The sequence below is a fragment of the Canis aureus genome, chromosome 11, assembly GCF_053574225.1.
Source record: "Canis aureus isolate CA01 chromosome 11, VMU_Caureus_v.1.0, whole genome shotgun sequence".
Classification (NCBI taxonomy): domain Eukaryota; kingdom Metazoa; phylum Chordata; class Mammalia; order Carnivora; family Canidae; genus Canis; species Canis aureus.
This window is the reverse complement of record NC_135621.1, coordinates 70665103-70680086: the sequence shown is the minus strand read 5'-3', so window position 1 is coordinate 70680086 and position 14984 is coordinate 70665103.

The following is a 14984-nucleotide window of genomic DNA, read 5'->3' as shown; positions in this document are numbered from 1 at the left end:
TAGTTTAAGGCTTAAGTTTTGTGTGTTTTCAAAATTTTTGTTTAAAAGCCTTTCGTCCCTCTGAAATATTTCCCTTTAATATTAGCACTTTTGTCAGTTTTGATCTATGATTCACTTAGGATTTACTTTTACGAATGTGTGACTTAGGCTTTAACAGGCAGTCATTTATTGAATGACTCATTCCAGTCTCATTTATTGAATTCTTTCCGCACTGATTCGAAACAGTATCCTTACTGCGCGCCGGATTCCTGTCTATGCAGATATGCGTCCAGACTCTTCACTGTGTCACACTGATCTGTTGGACTTGCTCTTGTGACGACACCCTGGATCTTCGAGCTATACCTTTCTCATTTCTGTTTCTCCTTCTCCTTTTTTTTCTTGCTGTTCTCTCCAGTTTGGTCTTCCCTATGAATTTGGAATCAACTTCCAAGAGTTTCTGATGAGCGATCCATTGAATTTCTTAACTAATATGGGGAGAACGAACAAATAATTTTCTCTTTGTAAGTTTTGTCCTTTTCTTCTTTCTCTTGCTTCCCATCCCTTACCTGGAACATGCCGTTTATGAGGCAGCCATAAGGTGGATGTAGGAACAAAGAAGGTGAAGCTCAGTCCCATCTTCAGGTGCCTGGTAAGAGGTTCGGAGAGGAGGATGAGCGAACTGGACGGAATGAGGTCAGAATTACCTGTAAGGAATACCTCGTACTCACACCCATACTTACTCTGTGTGGCTTTGAAAAATTTCACTTCATAGGCAACTGCAGTGATATTTTCCCATTTGGTAGGTGAGAAATGAAGCCCAGAGGCGTGAAATGGCTTCTCGAGGCTATGCAGCCAGGGCGTAGCATGCAGAGCCCACTCCTTCCCACAGCAAGCCAGTTGCACTTTCCACCACATCCCGCTGCAAATTTCATATCACCACAGTGTCTGAAAGGATCACAGAATGAATGGAAACTAAAATCCAAAGCAACAACAGGAGAATGTGTGCAGGATCATCAGCTGTTATGCTCACAGGCTTGGCATCATGTAGCAAGTGGAATAAAACAAGGAGATAGAAAAGGCTTCTCCCTTTGCTTTCTTTTGGGCTCCAATTTACCCTGTGACCTGGCAGCAGTAGGTGCTGGATAACCTATTGAGTGAATCGGGGAATGGTTTGGCTCCCAGAGAAGGAGAAGGAAATTCAGAGGTATTAGGGCAGGAGACCAAACCCCAGTGTTTCTCCTGGGTCAAGTCACCTCCCTGCATGGATGCTTCTATCCGTTCAAACCGCTGAGTGTGGGCTGTGCACATTTTTGGTGTCTGTGGCCTGTGCACCTCCACCTGTGTCCCTACTGAAGGGTCAAGGAGGCCCCGTACAACAGCCCATCCCCATGGTCCTGAGATGCCTGTGCTTCATGTCTTAGATCCAACGTATCCACCCAATGTCCAATACTTTCCCATAACTGTCTTTATAAAGAAGGTCCACCTTATCTCCTTGCCCAAGTCCCCCATTGCAACTCGTCCTTGTTGGTGTGATAGTCTTTCACCCCTTTCTTCTACCCCCAGAATTTGAATGTTATGTGACATCCAGCCCTTGTCCCTAGTTTATATCCTGGTTTTGGGAAGGGCTGTTCACAGCCCTTCACAAATCCCGATCCATTGCCCATAACCTACAGACTAATTGCAAGTGGAGCAGTTCATAGAGTAGCAGACACTCTTCCATGGTCGATCACCAGCTATTTACCTGTTACCATAGAACAGTTCTACGTTCCTTATCACAGCAGGATGTATTGATGCCATCTGATGCTTGTGCAGCCAGATCTCCCCTTTCCTCAGTGTAAGGAAGTGTAGGAGCCTGAATATTGGTCCAAGTATCAGCTGCCCATCCCTAGGATGGAGGGAAGCATTTTCTCTCCTTGCCCCATTGATGTCAGACTTGCCCATGTGACTTGTTTTGGCCAATGAACATAAATGGAGATAGGATGTGCCACTCCTAGGCAGTAGTTTCAGGAGGATTTGTTCCAGCACATTCCCTCTCCTTCTGCTACAAGCCATAGCGACATTCCAAACAGAGGCCAACTCTGTCCCTCTGAGTTCCAGAGTGAAGACGACAAGTAGATATGCAGCTGACATAGAATGGACATGTATTGAGCAAAAAATACACCTTTGTTGTAAGCTTTTTGAGTTGTTTATCTCTGCTGCATGGTGGTAGACAGAAGGACTAACTCTACGCCTCAAGGTTACAGAGAGGGGAGGCCATTTCTTCCATTCTGTGGGAGCGAAGCAATATAGTAGAGATAGCCTCCTTCCTAGAAGAGGAGATATGCCTTATCTGATTGATTATGAGGGAGAGGGGCCAGCACAGGTAGCTCACCTTTTCCAGGCTCCTGTCAGGATCTGTCTGTCTACAGGGAATTGGCATCTGCACGTAGCTGTGTGGTAAATCCCAGGGACAGACCCTGTGGTGCTCAGTGGTGCCAGTGAGTTGGCTGGTAAAATATTAAGAAGTCTTGTAGGAAAATACCTAAAGCAACCCAGCTTTTATTAATGAAAAGATGATATTTTATCCCCCATATAGGTGGCCCTGTGTCTAACTCTCAAGTCTGTATATTTGCCCCCAGGACTCCAATATACAGCATTTATGTGGTCCAACTCTATTCCCCCATCTTATCATATAGCTTCAGTGATGTCCTCAAAGCCATTCCTGGGAGATCTGTGGGCCATCCAGAAACATGGATGGCAAGGCAAAGGTGATGTGAGCAAGCCGTTATTATCCTGACTGCAGGAGGAAAGAACCTGCCCGTGGAGGGGATCACAGGGCTGCTGTTTGTGAAGCATGAAGACTCAGACGTCATCATCTGTCTGAATATCTGTGACATCCTTCAGCAAACTGCCTCAATGACCCAAATAGGGAATCCATATATGGTCAAAGACATCCTGGAATGCACCTCTGGTCTACACCTCTTGGCCTGGGTCCATTCCATTAGAAAATCTGTTCAGGTCACCTGCCTCACTCAGCGGTAACACTGCCCTCCCTCCAAGGAACTAATCCAGGAAGACTTGAAGGGTGGTACAAAGCCCTGTGCCCGGCACGCAGTTAAGTGTTTATGTATCGTGGAGACCATGTTTACACATACAAGCTGCATTAAGAGCAAGAAAAAAGTCAACTTTTCTGCTTGTGCCATTGACATGTTACGGGTTCTTCTGTCTGTTTATCAGAGATTCTCCTTGTTAATTTTTTTGAGTAGAAATACATATGTAAATAGTAAAGAAAAGAAGAGGAAACAACCTAAATATTTAATCATAAGATATTGGCTAAGGAAATATAGGTATATGTAAATACATGGAGTCTTGTGCAGCCGTTTAATGAAGATGATGTAAATTGGCATGAAAAATACGCAAATTACATTGTTATATTTAAAAAGACAGGTTAATAAATGGGTTTTTTAGCATGGAAAAAAGTCCAGAAGACTTACACACCAATATGCTTGCCAAGGTTATCTTCGTGGTGGGGGAAAGGTTTGCAAAAACAATTTCTCTTTCACTTTTCCCTTTGTTTTTTAAAAAAGTTTCATTGAGATATAATTCCCACATGCTATCCCTCACCCATTCAAACTGCATTATCTGGGGCTTTTTAGGATAGTCACAGAGCTGTGCAGCCGTAGAACCTTCCCAACATCACAAAAGGAAACCTCACATCCTTTAGTTGTCCTCACCTCCCCTCGAAACCACCAATCTACTTTCTGTCTCTATAGATTTGCAAACACCCTCCTAATTTATATTCTAAATTCACATTTATATATTAAATTTGCCTTTCATTGGAACTCACCTGAGAGTACATCCAGGGATCATGTATCAAAGGAACCGTTTATTACTTAAGTGTCTCCTCTGGACCTAGACCAGGGACCAAAGTTGCATTTCTTTTTATGGGTGGTTTTAGACCTGGCAGTAATGCTGCTTCGCACGTGGGTTGAGGCGTGAGGAACCTAAGCTTCCTTTGATTTTGTACGGAGCTCTCATTCCTGGCTGGAGATGGAGCTTTGTACTTTCTAGCTTCTTTTATTCTTGATCTGGGAACTCTTCAGGTGTTTTTGTTTTTTGTTTTGGAGAGGAATAGAGATATGATTGCAACCCTCACCCTTACCCTAACATCCACTTCCATGCTGTAGTTTGCACAGCCTTATTTTTCATTAGGAATTGCTGGACTGACGCGACATGGTTTCTCGATGATAGATCTAATTCCCAGACTCAATCAGGTCAACTCAAATCGGAAATACTGGCTTCATTCAGGTTTTTGAAATGATTGTGTCAACTTGATCTTAGGTCATCAGAAATAAAGTTCTATAAGGAAATAGGGTGATTTTTAAAAAGTTTTAAAAATTATTTATCTATTTTTTTTTGAGAGAGAGTGCACACACATGGGGAGGAAGCAGGAAGAGGGAGAGAATCTTAAGCAGGCTCCACACTCAGTACAAGGGGCTCGATCTCACAACCCTGAGATTATGACCTGAACTGAAATTGAGAGTCGGATGCTTAACCCACTGAGCCACTCAGGTGCCCTAGAAATAGGATGACTTTTTAAAAGCTAGTTGCCTGTTTCCTAAAGTTCAGGTATTTCATTTATATGAGTTTATTACTCTAATCATCTCCTATGTGGAGTTAAATGCTCAGTTGTACAAAGAAGTGCAATCCTGAATGAAATAAACTTTTACAATTTGAAACAAACTTGTGAAAGACCTCCAGTCTTTGGGTAATACATTCCTTTCCTCCTTGACACTGTTTAGGAGATCAGTCTCCCTACTGTAATGACAACCAATGTAAGTCCTTCCAGGAAACACAACATACATGAAGTTGAACCATATAAAGTCACCAATAGTCCACTATTTTTGGCATACAAAAATGGCAATTTCTTTTTTTTAATATATATATTTTTAAATTTATTTATGATAGTCACAGAGAGAGAGAGAGAGAGGCAAAGACACAGGCAGAGGGAGAAGCAGGCTCCATGCACCGGGAGCCCGACGTGGGATTCGATCCCGGGTCTCCAGGATCACGCCCTGGGCCAAAGGCAGGCGCCAAACCGCTGAGCCACCCAGGGATCCCCAAAAATGGCAATTTCGAATGGAAATGTGAATTGAAATTTCAATCTAATAGGAAAATGGAAAACTTGTACTAAACAGTGGTAACACATACTTACCATTTTCCTGCATTGGGCTTGAACTATTTTATAGGCATAATCTCATTTAGTCTCACAACAACCCCACCAGGTAGGGAGTATTTTGATCTCCATTTTATTTATTTATTTATTTATTTATTTATTTATTTATTTATTTATTTATTTATTTAAAGATTTTATTTTTAAGTCACCTCTGCACCCAACATATGGCTTGAACTCACAACCCCAAGATCAAGAGTTGCATCCTCCCCTGACTGAGCCAGCCAGTGCCCCCGGAGCTCTGTTTTATTTTATTTATTTTTTTATTTTTTAAGATTTCATTTATTTATTCATTAGAGACAGAGAGAGGCAGAGACACAGGCAGAGAGAGAAGCAGGCTCCAGTCCATATAGGAGCCTGACGTGGGACCCGATCCCAGGTCTCCAGGACCACACCCTAGGCCGCAGGCAGCACTAAACTGCTGAGCCACTGGGGCTGCCCAGAGCTCCGTTTTATTAATGCAAAAACAGAGTCTCAGAAAGATTCAGCAATCAGCTTATGGTCACAGGATCAATAAATGGTCTTATTGCATGATACACAAAAAACTGTGTGACACCAAAAGACTACGCTCTTACACACCGTGCTAAAGAAACCTTTAAAGGCATTGGAGAGAAAATAATGGCTGCGTAATAGACAAGTTCTTATCCAAGTGTTTGGTGTGTCGTGTGTGCCTAATAAATATGGAGGGCAGAGAAAGGAATGATGAGTGCTAATAAAAAAAAATGCCCAAGTGTGAAAACCTTTCCTTATCTCCCTGTTACATTCCAAAGGGCACAGATCAATGTCCTCTCACACTGTAACATCTCCCGTTGGGCACCACCTCCATCTGGTTTTCTTTCCAGGGGTTCGGAAACATGCTGCACTCGAGTCCCCTTTAGTGAGTAATCTCTGATCACTAGAAAGAATCTTCAACCTGTTGGACAAGAATCTTGTTTCCGCAGTAAGCTCTTCTCTTTCCAACAGGCTTCAGACAGTCTCAGCATCTAACCATAAACCAGTTAGGACACGAGATATATGCTCATGGAAATTAAATAGCAGAGTGAAGCATCAGGAGAAGAGACACGTGGACTGTGGATGGGTCCCATCTTGACTTCTACACTCTAGTTAGAATTCTACCGCATTGGGGCACCTGGGAGGCCCAGTCCGTCAAGCATCCAATTCTTGATCATGGCTCAGGTCTTGATCTCAGGGTTGTGAATTCAAGCCCCTACCTTAAAAACAAAACAAACAAAACAAAACAAAACCCACAACCAATTCTACTACATCAACGATTCAGGCAGTCTTTGGGCAGAAGCAACCGCTTGGTAGGATACCTCTGCGTTTACTAACAACGGTCAACAACTGATAAAACACCAACGTGTGAACCACTTGACTCCATCTTGTGATGAATACACTTTCCCGAAGTCCTGGCACCGTGATCCGCCACCCTATAAGTTTGCTCGCAAGATGCAATGCTGGCAACTGCTCCTGCAGCTATTTCAGAACCCTGACCTCTCTCGATGCTCTTTGGGCAGTGGAATGCTACAGGTCGTTCTCGTAAGTCATTGGTACCAAAGGGCAGCGCTGAGTTCTTTCAGAGCATTCTGGGAAGAGCATCACAAAGATGCCCATAAATGCTATCAGGCACTGCTTGCTACACGAGCGAACCATTCAGGGAGAGGAGAGATACAGAGGAGCGTGACAGGGGCTTGAGCATGTGCAGGATAACTAAAATTAGTTTCCAATCTGAGATGCTCATTTCTGCCTTCTGTGGAATGACTGTCATTATCCACATTTTTCCCCATACATGGTCCATTCGGAAATAATCCCGATTCAGAGGTCTAAATGTCAGCTGCTCTGAAAGGGCGACCAAAGTCCTGAGCCCTCGCAAAGCTTCGTGCTACAGTGACTGTCTCCGTCACTTTCTTTTGACCCGTGAAGTGCTGCTTGGACAGTGTAATGACCTCAGAGGGGTATTTATTGAGGTCTGTCTGTTTGAATTAATTTTTTTAAGAGGCAAAGAAATTTAACCCAAATGTTTTGGTTATTCCTAGAAGTATGCTTCCCGACTGCAACCAGTGAATGTTACAAGGACGGTGGGCTCGCTCCAGCAGCACATATACTGAAGGTTACAAGTCTTTTAAAGATCTGGTTAAAAAAACAAAAAACAAACAAACAAAAAAAACAATAAAATGAGTGGTTACCTTAGGTGGCTGATAAACATATGCCACAGGGAAACTGAAAAGGCTAACGGCTGGTGTTATGCAAATTCATATTCGGGACCGGTTTTCTAGTGGCCTGCTGATGTTGCAGGTGTCTCGGGGGACACGGGGAGGTCGCGGAGCTACGACCCCAGAAATGGCTCACGTGTTGACACTGATGTTGAAGACGCCTGCGGAAAGTTTAAATGCAATTTTGAAAAACTTGAGGATGGAAATGATTCTAAACTCACATTTTATTTTCTATGACATTTTATTTTATTTTATTTTATTTTATTTTATTTTATTTTATTTTATTTTATTATTTTGTTTTATTTTATTTTATTATTATTTTTTTCTATGACATTTTAAACACACATGCATGCAAATGATGAAACGAGGTAACAAGGAAGCATTGGACAACTTCATCCATCTTCTTGAAAGAGATGTATTCAAGACACCTCCCTCCCCAGTCTATTTTTTTTTCCCCTTGGAAAAACAGAGGGACTACCATTTATTTGGGTTTACATGACACATCTTATGGGAGAAATATCTGTAAATTAACACAGAGGGAAGCCGGGTGTTACATGCACGAGGGAGACTGGATGTCATCGTGCCTCGTTTCACCTGAATTATCGATTCCAAGTGTCAAACAAAATACTGTCAGCAAACATTCTATAGAATATTGAAACTTATATAAGTGTCTGAAATTATTAAAACCGTTAACCAATCTATCATATTTATTGTTCTGATGTGGCCCAGCCCCCCTTTTTTTCTTTTTTTTTTCTTTTCTTTTTTTCTTTTTTCTTTTCTTTTTCTTTTCTTTTTTACTTACAAAAAAAGAAAAAAAAATCCTGCCTAGTTCCACGTCCACTGTAGTTTAGACCTCGTGCAACCACGAGCCCTCGCTGCCGACTTTCACCATCACTGTACGAGGTCGTCGGCAAGGGCTTTGTCTGCAAGAGTCATTTCATCTTCTGGCATCTTGGTTTCCCCATTTATAGCAAGAGGATGATTTTGTCCACCATACTTATTCCACAGGGTTGTGGGAGTCCAACGGCATGAAGTGAACAGACGGTACTGTGCTGGGCAAGTGTTCCTGCCTTAATATATATGTTCTAAAAACTGAACAACTGGAAACACTCAAAGCATAGGTTTGGGACGGGAGGGGGCGAAGGCGGAAGGAAGGAGGGAGAGAGGACTAGCAAATAAATTATTCACAAGGCCGTACTGTAAAGGCTGTGGATTTCTCACACCCTGACTCCTTCCCCTGACCTCTGGTGACTGTGGTCATGTCATTCACACCCACACAGACACACACGGGGCCAGACACTTTCTGTTTCTCCTGGGTTCGCAGATTGCACTTTTCACTAACATTTTTCCTGTTTCAGATGCAAAATGGAGACTCGGCGGGAGTCCGGGGTTTGACCTTCTGCATGGAATGTTCTAATGGTTGCACTAGCTGGCCTAGATGAAATGGGTCGTCTCAAGGAAGGAAACCTTCTCATTGAATGAGAGTTAACTGTGTATTCATCATTAAAAAAAAAAAAATTCCCAAGTTTTCAAAAGGATTTGATTCATAACTTAGTACATGACAAAAGATATAGAAGATATTAAGATATTAAAATAAGATTTTGGGACGCCTGAGGGGCTCAACGGTTGAACGTCTGTCTGCCTTTGGCTCAGAGCGTGACCCTGGGTCCCGGGATCGAGTCCCACATCGGGTTCCCTGCATGGAGCCTGTTTCTCCCTCTGCCTGGGTCTCTGCCTCTCTCTGTGTCTCTCATGAATAAATAAATTAAATATCTTAAAAAATAAATAAAATAAAATAAGATTTTATGTAATGGAGAGAATAAATCGTTTCAAAGCGTGGAGCTGAATTGATCTTTCCGTTAGTAGTAACAATGATTAGGACCACGCGTCATGATCTCCAGCACCATCTCCCCATATTTATTGATGGCAAATGTAAGGCCTTGAGGGGTTAAGAAAAGTTGCCTCATCAGAGCAGGGATCGAGATTTTCTGACCACAGGGATACTCTTGAAACGGCAGGAAGTCCCAGGCTAAGTAGGGTGCGTCTGCGTCTGGGCGATCCATTGGCAACTGTGTTTTGAAGCCAGGAAGGTCAAAGTAAAGTCGTCATAGCTTCAAAAGAATTTCCTAGGAATAAAAACAACAACAAGCACCAAGTAGAAATTTCTGGAGTCGGTGACCGGCTGCAGTCAGTCCCCGCCCGCAGGAAGGAGGGAGGCCCGGGCCCCAGGAGGAGGCCGCGGGCACCCCACTTGCCGGGAGCCCCGCAGGGGGCTGGGGCCAAGCGGAGAGAGCAGTGCGCAGTGTGTGTGCGGGCCATGGGCGGCGGTGGCCGCGGGACAATGGGCTCAGGGCCCCGGGGCCGAGGACCAGCAGCAGGCCTGGGACGAAGGAAACGAAAAGGGAAGGTGGCTTTAGAGCGCTTCAGCGACTCCAACCTGAGATGCTCGCTAACTGAATCAACCACTGGAGGGCGCAACCCCGGTCCCTGGTGTTTTCATCTGCTGCGAATGCGGCGGAGCAGAGGACCGACTGCTGGAGGCTGCCCTCCCCTTGGCCCCACACGAGGGAGGCAGGGCCGGTGGTCAAGCAGGTAAAGCCAGAGCCCATGTCCTTCAGGAGCTTCTGCCCAGGGCTGTGCTGCCGTCCTCCCCCAGCGGGCCTCCCTGCCCCCCGGGCGCCCCCGGGTTCCCCGCCCGCCTTGGTCCTGCAGGCCCAGGGTGCCCCTGAACTGTGGAGTCTCCAGGCCGACTCCGTGTTTGCCGTGAAGGTCACTACTCCCCTCGTCACCCTTACACATGTTCCACTGAGCAGATGACGCGGCCTCTTCCTTCCTGGAGGAAGAGGAGGATATGAGGGATGGAGGTCCCCAAGTGCTACCGCCTCCTGGGGGGCTGGAGCCCCCTGCCTCCCTCCCGCTTTCTCTCCATCCAGACAGCATCCCGCCCCTGCTGGGACCCTCCCTCCTCCTCCTCCCCTCTGTGCCGTCCTTGCCTCCTGCCCTCCTCTGTCCTGTCACCCCCTCTTGGGGGACACGGTGCCCAGGGGCCTGCCGGGCGTGCAATTGCACACACTGGGGCCGCCCTGAGCTCCTCCTTGACCCGGCCCTCTGGCCAGACGCTCCACCTGTGAGATGGAGAAGAAGACAGCACCTGGAGCACAGGGTGCGGAGGACGACTGGCAGAGAGAATGAGCAGGAAGCGTGGGACCCCCTGATGGATGCACAGCACATCTTCTTGGGGCTGTTCTGTCTGTCAGCATTGCCAGTGGGGCGCCGCCCCTTGACACCTAGTGTCGCAGCGCGTTACACGAGCAGGTGCTTAATCAACATTTGTTCTGGCGGTGGTGGTGGATGCTGACTTATTAGCCGTGATAAGTTGCCTTGGCTGGGGCTCAAGATTCCTGACTCCTCAGAGAGAAGCCTGATGTCACCGCCGCCAGTTTCAGAGGGCGACGTCTATGGAGCAGCGGGGACACTCCAACCAATCCGTTTTATTTCCATGCAGATTTTGCCCCAAACCTAGTGTAGTCTCCCAGGGCGTTGGCCTGGACCAAGCAGAGGAGCACCTTTTGCTCTGGCTTACATGTGGGTTCAAAACTTGGGAGGTGGCAACAGTTTCCTTGTCTCCCTTTGGATCACAGTCCTGTCCATTGGAGAAGAAAAATGACTATAAAGAAGACACATTAAGAACAGGACGGGGGCCAGAGACCTTCATCTCCAGGACTCTAGGGAAGGGACTGTGGGGGGTGGGAAGGATGTCCCTTTGTAATTCGAGGATGCCCAGACCCTTCTGGTCTCATCTGCCGCTTGGCCATACTGGCCAAATGCTGGCCAGTATGACTGACACACTCAATCCATTAAAAAAGAAATGGTAGAGAGAGAGAGACAGAGACAGAGAGACAGAGACAGAGAGACAGAGACAGAGAGAGAGAGAACCTCAATATTTTCAAAGGAGACCCCCGAGGAAGGAGAGTAAGTAGCTGTAGGAGAGTAATGGGTCAGGACAGAAGACTATGGATGGATGGATGGATGGATGGATGGATGGATGGATGGATGAATGGATGGTTGGATGGATGGTTGGATGGATGGATGGTTGGATGGATGGATGGATGGATGGATGGATGGATGGTTGGATGGTTGGATGGGTGGTTGGATGGATGGTTGGATGGATGGTTGGATGGATGGTTGGATGGATGGATGGATGGATGGTTGGATGGATGGATGGATGGATGGATGGATGGATGGATGGATGGTTGGATGGTTGGATGGGTGGTTGGATGGATGGTTGGATGGATGGTTGGATGGATGGATGGGTGGATGGATGGATGGATGGTTGGATGGTTGGATGGGTGGTTGGATGGATGGTTGGATGGATGGTTGGATGGATGGTTGGATGGATGGATGGTTGGATGGATGGTTGGATGGATGGATGGATGGATGGATGGCAAGAAGCAAGAGGATAAGTACTTCCGGGGCTTAGAATGCACACACAGAACTGAGGAAGACTGGGACCTTCAGGGAGGTTGGTATCCTTAATTTAAATGTAAATCCCTTTGAATACCTTTCCGCCTGGTTCTGTCTATGGTGTTCGGTAAAACCCAAGCCGTGAGTGCGGGATGGCGGCACGTCAAGAGTACGCCCCTTTGTTCACGGGTTTCACTGAGCAGGTGCTCTGTGCCGGGCTTCCGACGGGGTTCCGAGGGTATGTGGCTGGAACACGGCCTCTGCCCTCAAGTTGTCGGCGGTATTCGGGAGGACAGGCATTCTGAGCTTATCTCGGGGAAGCTGATACACTTCACAAGTATGTGAACCATGCAACCGAGAATGACCATCCTTGTGCCTGGAACGACAGCTTGGGGCTGCTCAGTTTGGAATCTTTTTTATCACAGATTTGGTCACTGGGCTTTATTACTCTGGTGTTCGGCGTCCCCTAAGCCCATGATTGCTGTAGGGTGAAAGTGTCGGAACCGAGCGACGGCAGAAATCTGCTGTAGGAAAGTTCTACAATGTTCTGTCATTCATGCAGCCAAACCCCGTCTAGCTGTCCGGTTGGCTATTTAAAGAATTCTGCTGTTACCCTTCACTAGAATTCCTTCCAGATGCCGTTATCAATCCCAACCGCACAAAATGACCAGAGGTAATTAGCCCACGGGTCCTAAATGCGAAGCCTTGGGGGGTGGCTCACTAGTCGTCATTTGGGACGGCCCTTGAGCATCCCTAGCAACGGCTCTGGTCTCCGACGTCCAAACAAAATAAATTGTACCAGAACACACTGCCCTGAAGGTACGTATCTAACATACGCTTGGTCTTTTTTCCCCGGTCGTCTATTCGCATCGCTTCGTAGCGATGGTTTAAACCGGATTGCTGTCTTATGACATCATGTGATTAGATTGGAACTTGACTCTGTAACCTGACCTTTTTCCATTGAAGGGAAGTAACGAAAAGACATTTTCTTGGGGGTGGACAGGACGGGGCGGGAACTAAGCCTTTTAAGGCAGGAGTGACCGTCTCTGTTTGTTCGGAAACCACAAGTTTGATTCCGTACAGAGATCTGCTGTCCCGACATTACCTAAATCCAAAAATTATTCGCGGCTTCAAGTTTCTTTCTTTTTTTCTTGGCTGTATGCGTGGCATTTCACGAGGACGGGTCACATGCAGACTGTGCTTTCACGAGGAGATGTGTGATGCCCAGCAACCGGTCTGTCACAACACACTCAGGCTATCACTGTGACACGGAAGACCTTCTCCAAGAAGCCCTTCTGGCATGCAACCTCCTGAACTTGTCAAGTGAAAGTATTCACGAGAGTGGCCGCCCACTGATAAGGAGGTCTCAGTGGTTGCTGTCTCCTTCCTCCTCTCTTCCTGCAGAGAGTCCCAGGCCAGCGAGGCTGACCTCTCTGCTCCTTCCCGCCGCCAGAGGCCGCGACTCGCAGTTACGGGCCTGGCCTCAGTGGCTCCTGGAATCGGGGAGCAAAGGGCTCCTTTTGTGACGTCCCGTACGGCCGTCCGTGCTCAGATGATGACACCGATGCTCACGCACGGATTGGGCCGGACCGAATCTTTTTAGAGAAAACCACGCGTGTGCCTGTGTCTCCCAGGTATCCATCATCGTTCAGCGGCCACTTTCCGAGTCCAGTATCACGAGTGTGCTTGCCCTGACCTCGCAGCTCTCCGGGGGAGCTCCCCGTGCTGATCGCAAACAGGGATCGTGCGTTCGAAATGCACGGACACTGAATTGTGCAGACGAGGTGACCGTGTTAAAAAAAAAAAAAAGAAGGGGGGGACTCCGATTTTGCCTGCCCTGGGGAAGCAGAACATTTGAAATTGGCACCGTCCAGGGGAACCTAAAAACATCAAAGCGTGCACGGGTCTTTGGGGAAACCACGGCAACAGCTGGCTGGGAATGGCCCGGCCATGTACACCGGCTTCGTGCGCACGACAGCACCGTCCAGGCTTCCATCACGGCTCCTGCCTTCTGGGCGCCCAGCCAGTTGGCCATCCACCTGTGTGGATGAGTCAGAGGGAGCAGGGAGTTGAAACCCAAGTCTCTCCACTCTCCAATCTCTGTGACCTCGGGGTGGGGGACTCGTGTCATCATTCGGAGCTGGGTTTCGTCTGTAAAATGGGGAAACAAAGGCCGCCTTAACAAAACGAGGCTCGGGTTGTGAGGGCCAATAGCTGACACACAGGGGACCTAGCGTAGGCCCCTGGGGTTATTAGCCCTCCCCCTCCCCGTTCCTGTGACTTATCCAATGACTCAATGAACGAGTCTGGAAGGCCCAGGACATGTGCTTTCCGTGGCTCCTCGTGGAACGGGAGTCCCAACCACAGAGATCGACTAACTTCCTTTCCTGGAATAATGATACTTCTCCACGTCTCTTGGTTCTTCCTCCAAGCTGCTTTCCAGATCTGAGTGTCCTGTGAGGCGTGAATGGCAGCTTATCTCGCTGAGAGTGTGGAATAAACCCTCAGCAGCCTCTGGTGTTAAAGGGCTGACTTATCTCAGGCGGTGGCACAGCGCCTGGCTGGGCTTGCGGCTGTGTCTTTGCGCCCCGACGGCCGCTTAGCGCAGCTGTCAAACACCTCGGGTGCCCCCGGGCGCGCTGCTGCGCGGGCGGTTCCGCTCCTGCCATCTCCCGGGTCGGGGGGCGTTTTCGTCGTTAGCATTGACTACTTAGGAAGCACATGCCAAAAAGGATTTCGTTCGCCCCAGAGAACCATGAAAATGTTCCTTGAGATACAGATACTGCAATCGCCTGTCACATGCCAAAGCTTGTCTCGCTCCGTGAATAAATGCGTCTCTGAAAGGGGAAAAGCTCCACTCAAGATGTAATTGGGAAGCTCGCTCTTCTAAGAAATTCTTGCTGAAGCTTTTTTTGAGCTTATGATAATCACAATGATGCTTTGTCTCTTTGGGATTTGATGGATAATATCAATTTATATATTTTTTTCTAAGCGTGGGGCTGTCTCCCCTCCTCTTTTGAGGAAAGAGGATAAGATAACCATTTATCCTCTTGTTATTTTCAAGAGTTGGAGATAGCAGACAGGGTGCTAGTGCTCAGGGAAACAGGCGCCCTTCTCCC